Source organism: Diadema antillarum, unplaced genomic scaffold (assembly GCF_040938485.1).
Source record: "Diadema antillarum isolate AM-2024a unplaced genomic scaffold, OU_Dant_1.0 seq00000752_RagTag, whole genome shotgun sequence".
Classification (NCBI taxonomy): Eukaryota; Metazoa; Echinodermata; class Echinoidea; order Diadematoida; family Diadematidae; genus Diadema; species Diadema antillarum.
This window is the reverse complement of record NW_027271646.1, coordinates 34,520-42,312: the sequence shown is the minus strand read 5'-3', so window position 1 is coordinate 42,312 and position 7,793 is coordinate 34,520.

Sequence of the window (7,793 nt, the reverse complement as noted above, 5' to 3'; positions counted from 1 at the left end):
GTCTTTGACTTTGATATCAGTCATAATTCCTGCCCTGGGAAAAACAAAACAAAACAAAAGCTTTGTGAAATGGTATCAAGTTACTAGTGAATATTGGAATGGTGACTTTCTTCAAAACAAAAATTTAAGCAGTTGCAGTTATTGTTTACTTTAATTTAACTTTCAAATACTAAAATACACTATTAGGCAAAATCGTGAAATAGGCCCCACCGCAGTGCGCGTGCACCCGTGCGATGCTATGCTGTGGAAATCGGCCCCACCGCCGTATGCATCTCGCGTAAACGCCGTTTGGTGGGGCCGTATTCACGAGTATTATACTGTGGAAGAAAGCCCCACCGCCGTGCTTATCTACCGATGAACGCCACACGGTGGGGCTGAATTCACGAGTATAAACAGGCGAGCCGCTGTAGTATTTGTACGGATACGCAGTGGTGGGGCCTATTTCACGAGTATGCCCACTATTAAACCGTTAATGACCTATATATACAGCAAACATAAGTTTCTGTTCTCTGGAGTTTCACAGTATCACTTCAGCCAAAAGTTTTAATACTACACTCATCCCAAGTGATCCCATTATATTATTACTGACGATTCAATCCATGCTGAGGGCTGAGCTGTGTAGTGTGTGTGACCAAACTAAAATTTTATATAAAATTTGAAATAATTTAGATCTAGGCCTAACCGTAACGTTACTGTTAGTGTTTAATTTTCTGTGGTATGTTACCATTGCACTTTAGTTTTACGTATTGGTACCGTAAGTCATTTAAATTTATATCATGTTTACTGTTTTACCGTAGTCCGTGGTTAACCTCAATGTTCAGTTCACATCATTACCATGTAAATTTAGACTACATGCGGAAACTATGTGATCATCCATTGTTTCTACGAGTGCAACTACCTAATTGCCAAAAGATTGGCAAAATCGTGAAATAGGCCCAAAAGATTCAGCCAAATTATTAACACGCCGTTCAGTTAGCAAACTACACTTACATAATACCTAATACTCGGGACTATCGACTGAAGCGCATCCAATCCTAGCCTAGTCTAGATCTGTGCTCGTTGCTGGAATACTTTCCCCCTCAAATAAGCCTTGAGCCCAAAATTTACCTTACTTGTTTTGTCTCTGAACGTGTATGGTGGCTGAAGTGAAGGTCAAGTGGGAAGGGATTCCTAGTCAGTCGATCAAAGGAGGAGAACGGAGCTGAGTATGAAGTTTGAACAGATCAATACATAGACGTTAGTAGAATGAAAAATGTGTCACGCTTAGAATACGGTGTAAATTAAAAAAAACGAGGAATTTTCGCGTGCATTTTAATTTCGCGAATTTCGCGAGCGCTGAGAATCGCGAAATTAAAATGCACGCGAAAGTTCTTGTCTACACTATGCCAGTGGCAGTTCGCGAAAATTTCATGCCGCAAAAAAGGCCGTCGGCTGCAATTCGCGAAAAAAAATCATGCCGCGAATATATCATGTTTTACAGTACGCTAGATGCGTGCGTCGTCTGGCTTCCTGACCATCTACTCCTACTTACGACAAAACAAGTACAGCAAAAATTTTATGCAAATTCCGTTGTGCTAATCACAAATTGCCAATTGTTTCTGGAAGATAATTATAATCAAATTCTTAGAAACGAAAGATTTTGTACCCATTGCAATGAAGATGAAATTGGTGATGAATTTCACTACCTTTTTCAGTGCAGCCCAAAGAGATATAGAAACTCTTTGGTGCAGCCTCTTTTTATAGTGAACAGCGAAAGAAATACTTAAAAAATATTTTATGGAAATACCCAAATACTATGAAGATGGATCAATTATTCAACTGTCAAAAGAGGACAGTCCTTTCCAATTTAACCAAGTTTTGTAGTTAATATAATGACACATGTTAGATTACTAGTATATTTTTCGTCCTTTTCGTAGATACTACGTAATAAAGCCTTTTTACAGGCTGTGCATTCTTTACAATTAATTTACAACTTATTTGTCTTCTCACTCTCCCCTCCATTTCTCTTTCTCGTTCTCGTCTCCATATTTCCTTTATTCTTTGTTCACTCATCGTATGAATATATTTCGGTATGTCTTTGCGTTTGTTTGTTTTTTCTGTTTCTTTTTTTTTAATCTTTTTCTGAACTATATGTCACTTTTATCGTTTATTTTGTATAAGCATTTTGTCACCAGTTTTGTGTCCTTCTCTTTCTTCTCTCTTCACCTCCATTTCTCTTCTCTCTCTCTTTCTTTCACCATATATCGTGTAAATATTGTATATTTCTGTACATTTTTCTTTTCATCAATCGTATTTCATTCTTATTTACTTTGTGATAGTTGTTTTGTACCCTTTTTAAAGCTATATTTGCAATTCTGCATTATTGAATTAATAATGTGATTTATGTTTTTACATTGGACTCCGAAACCCAGAGTATGGGTTGTTGAGTAAAATAAACTTTCAACTTTCAACTTTCAACTTTCAGCTGTATCAGCTGCTGGATGCACAGAACTAAAAAATTGTCGAGTTCTGTGGCTGGATGGGGTGGATGCGATGGTCAGATGGCAAAGGGTCTGGAAAACCAGACTAAGAAGTGAACACCAAAGAGTAAAATCCAAAGAGATTTCTATAAAAGTAATCTCTTTGGTAAAAATTTCTTTGGGGAACACTCTCTCGATTTTACACGTAAAAAGGCGTATAACTACGCAATAGAACTCAGGGGGCGGGTATTTCAGGAAACAAAACCGCTGGATCGTCACGAGTATATAAAATGTAACAGCGTTTCACGTGAGCGTTAAATATTGAGTGAATGCCGCCTGATTCCTATCATTTTCTTCTTTTTAGGATGCATAGGGGCCTAAAGGCTTTCAGATGGATTAAGAACCTCATCATCAGTCATACAGAAACATCATTTCTACCAAAGGATGAAATATACTTGAAGAAGTAAATGCCCTTTATTTTCCAAATTTTACTTGTCCCTCAAAGTTCGAGCTATAATAACTAAAAAAGTATGTAAGCTTAACTATGAAAATTTGCTCATTGTAGGCGTGGGATAAGGCGCCCATTTTTTCTTCTCTCTCTCCCCCTCTCTCCCTCCCCCTCCCTCTCCAGTCTCTCTCTCTCTCTCTCTCTCTCTCTCTCTCTCTTATCTGGTCCGTCAAGTTTTGACGGTATGGGCAGACATTGGAGTATCGATCCTACCTTTCATATATCCTTAGGTCGTTCACTTCTTCTGATAATGCATATGATTATTGCATATTTTCCTTTTTCCTCATTATAATTCATTTCAGGGGAGTTTCCTAATTTACACAATGTAAAATTTTATTTTCCTTATCATATTATTTGTCATAAGAAAGAGCCATTTTCATTTTGTGTAGTATGTCATGGTCCGATCTGCACACGTCTTTAGGTGTTGACTGTTTAAGTGGCAGCCTCCCTCCCCCCCCCCCCCACCTCAAAAAAAAAAAAGATCAAAATGAACCCCAGCCTTTCTAATGACGATTATGGATTCGTGTAGTCTTGTGATAGCGCTCGATCAAATGCCTCACTTCAAGGGATCGTACAGTTTTGGTTGAGACCTAATTTTGGGTTTCTAACATTTTTTGGTGAAATAATGAGAAACCTCTTTTGAAATATGAAAGAGCATGTAATTCTATGAGGAATTCAACGTTTATTTGATGAAAATTGGTTTTGAAATGGCTGAGATATCCAAAAAAAGAGCGATTCTAATAAAGTGTGGGACCCACACTTTGTTACGATCGCTTTGTTTTACTTTGTTTTTGGATGTTTCAGTCATTCCAAACCCGATTTTCATCAAATAAACTTTGAATTCCTCTTAAAATGGTATGTTCTGTACTATATTATGAGTGTTTTCTTGGTATCTTGCAAAAAGTTAAAAGCCCAATTCTCATCTCCACCAATACTGTACCATCCCTTTCAACTGTTCAGTTAGTTATATTTATCAGTGGCGGATCCAGCGGGAAGTGCACCCCTTTAATCTCGTTTTCTTGATTTTTTTTTCAAATAAAAGAAATTGAAAATGAAAAAATAAAGGGGACCATGTACCTCGTACTTTTGTCTGAAGAAAAAAATATAAGTATGCATGAAATCCCACGATGACCAATTATACGTATAAAAACAGAAAAAAAAAAATCTCCCGCGGGAAGGACAGCTCCCTTGTCAGCCGATTGCTTGATTAAGAATTGCTTCAGCCTTTCCTTTTTCTTACAGCTGATTAAACCGGGAAGTTACACTAGAAATATAAACTGTTTTCTGCCCCTCCCCCTTACAAAGTTACCAGAGTCGCCCCTGTATTAATGATGCTGGGATATTTGATTTCAATTATCCCAAGTCAAGGATTTGATACACTGCATCGATAGAAAAGATTTGTGATTTATCAGACGTAACCCACCCACCACAACTCTCCCCCCCCCCTCCTTAAGCAGGATCTGCTTGAAAAAAATATATATACAAAGATTATATATATATATATATATATATATATATATATATATAATTATATATATATATATATATATATATATATATATATATATATATATATATATGTATATACGTGAAAACTCTTTCCCAAGTCTCCAAATGCACAGAAGAGGTGTTACCTTTTTTGAGATTTCAAAATTGTACGTGTTTCAAATGTGAAAATAATACAATAGTGACACACTTTCTCTGAGTTTTATATAGCTGAAAATCTTGACTCCTAGTAAGCGGTTGACAACAAGTTGAGATAGGTAGTTTGAGAGCGAACCAGTGTAGGGACCTATATGACCCAAACTCCATCATGGCCGTTTCGTATGATGCGATGCGATGAAGGGTTTTTAAATCTTTTTTTTTTTCTCAAGACTCAGATGATGGATTTCCAAATGACTCTGATGAGTTTAATAAGGAACTTATACGAGATCAGTATCTACTGATTGATTGTATAATGAAATATTGAAAAAAAAAACTCAGAAAGCAGTAATATTGTGTAAACATAATATATCACAGTCTTTAATTCTTCTAATGAGTATATGGTCATTATTTTGCATAAATTATATTATCATAATGCACTGATAGCATTGAAAAAAATATCTATACGTTATAGCACATAATGACATGAAGCAGTAAAAACTTATATCATTAATCTTCGTCATGTTGGTAAACATGCCGTTTATATAACATTGCAAAATAAGCGATCAAATCTTTGAGATTGCAAAATCGTGAAAATATGACGTTTCAAATACCACTTGAATACATTAAAGGAAGCATATTTCAACGTATACAGCAGCAATGTTAAATTTGAGTTCGTCCATTTTTTTAGCATTTTCTTAAATACATAATCATACATAATAAGTATAAGCGTATACATAATACTTCACACTTATATGAGCTTAAAAACAAATTACCTAAAATGGCAAGAATTTCGATTTCGGTTTGTGTGTGTGTGTGTGTGTGTGTGTATTTGTTGTTGTTGTTGTTGTTGTTGTTATTTTATTGGTTTTTATTGGTGTTTGGTTGGTTGGTGGGGTTTTTTGGGGTTGTTGTTTTGTCTTGTTTTTTTGCTTGTGAGACACAAGAAAAGTGCAAAGCACTATTTGCTTTGATCGCATGTCAGGAGAATGTTTAAAGGAGAACTCTGGACGATGACAAATTTTGGCATTTAAACGTCTCTAAATTGGTTACGCTGAGTACAGAGTTACAAACTTTATGGCGATTGAGATAAGAAAGGCAATGTTTTAAAGATTCAAAACAAATCACAGTGAACGAGGATGATGACATAGCAGCTCCACATTAGGATATGATTGGGTACGTCCTCATGGAAGCAAAACAAAAGAAGAAAATGAGCATAAATTCGCACAGTAATGGAATTATTACTGGAATATGTATATATGAGTCTCTTATATCATCATCCTTGTTTAGTGTTATTTGTTTTGGGTCTTTCAGAGTATGGGTTTCTCCACTCCAGAACCACAACAAATTTCATAAATCTCCACACATGGAACCATCGATTTTATACTACATGATGTGAAATTATCACATTTCGTTTGGAAGTTCCCTTTAATACTTATCGCGCAGGTAGGGTACTGTATGGGGACATTAAATGAAATCCAAACCCATAGAGAAATGTGGATTGAGTGAAAGCAGCAACATTAGTAAAACATGCACATCAGTGATAGTTTGAGGAAAATTTGACAATCGATGCAAAAGTTATAAATTTTTGAAGTTTTGGTGTTGGAACAGCTGGATGAGGAGACTAAAAGAGCTTATGGAGTCATGTGTGGGCAGCAATATAAAGAAAATATAAAGGGAATTCCACAAAAATTCATTTTTCAAGACAATCACATTTCCATCAACCTGATAGTGACTTATGTTAAGGTTAGCAATTATTCCCCCTACTTTCTGAAAACGGTTAGTCAAGTGCTCTTTCATCATTCTAGAAAAAGTGAATTTTTGTAGAATTCCCTTTATATTTTCTTTATATTGTTGTCCACACATACGTCATAATCTTAAGTAGTCTCCTCCTCAAAAGGTTCCAACACCACAACTTTAAAAATTCTTAACTTTTGGATCATTGTCCGATTTTCCTCAAACTTTCCCTGATGTGTTCCACTTATGTTGCTGCTTTCACGCAACTCACATTTCTCTTTGGGTTTGGGTTTCCTTTACGTAGAGAATTCTGCGTGTTGCAATATTATCTTTGTGTGTTTTTGATATCACGCAGTTAACAGAGGCCAAGAATAGAAATCAAGCATCCTGTTGGCCTTCTACACCACGGCAATGATAAGATATCAAGAACATGCGGAAATGCATGAACATGATGAATGTATTACTAGATATTACCAAAGGCTACATCTAAAATGCATGGAAACACACGTTACCTTGTTTTCTTGCGTTGTTGGCTATACAGTCTGTATGACATATACTGTAATCGTCAGCTGCAGCAAGAAAGTAAATCATTACTATGTATACATGCATTGCTACATTTAAAAAAAATGTAATTATGACTGTGCGTATGTCATTGATAGTCCTAATGCAGTTGTTTTGAGAACAATCGGTTTGAAGTAGAATCTTCTTGCATCTACATTTCAAGGAATCGTGGCATTTAATAATGTAACTCAGTTATTTTACATTGCATCAAGTCCCAAAACAATATTTTTCAGCTAATGCTTTCAAGTACAACAACAACAAAAAAAAATGCGTTGTTGGTGAACATTAGATTTATATCGCCAGTATGCCCGCTTGTTTTGTTTTTCATGATCTGTCGTGAAAAGTGATGAAATTATATAATGCACATATTCATAAACACATAAGTTGCTTACAATGGAGATATAAAAGCAGCTAATACTTTCGCAGGTGGTACACACAACTTTGCAGAGACGAAAATAAAACTTGTGATGATAATATTCTTTTGCAAGTATAATTTGATAAGAACAATGATATCGCTTTATTCATTCTGTTTGGCACTAGAGCTCTTCCGAGTAAGGATTACACTCGCAAAATGTTCCTGCCATCTCATTATCTCAGCATACATTGTGCCCGTCATCCCAAGGGGGATAATGTGGACCAAATATCTTGAACAATGACGAACGAGCCAGGTGGGATTCGAACCCGGAACCTCCAGTTCGTTCATACCAATATCCAAACTACAGGTGCTCTACGGTGATTGGGCCTACTCCCTTAATTGTGCAATCGTTACTTTACTTATACATTGACCCTTTATTGTTCGCCTAAGGTGACTTGCAATAAGAGTCATCAAAAAATCGGCATCAACCCGGCACCTCGTGTTAAGCAAAAGAAGAATAAAATCGCATTTC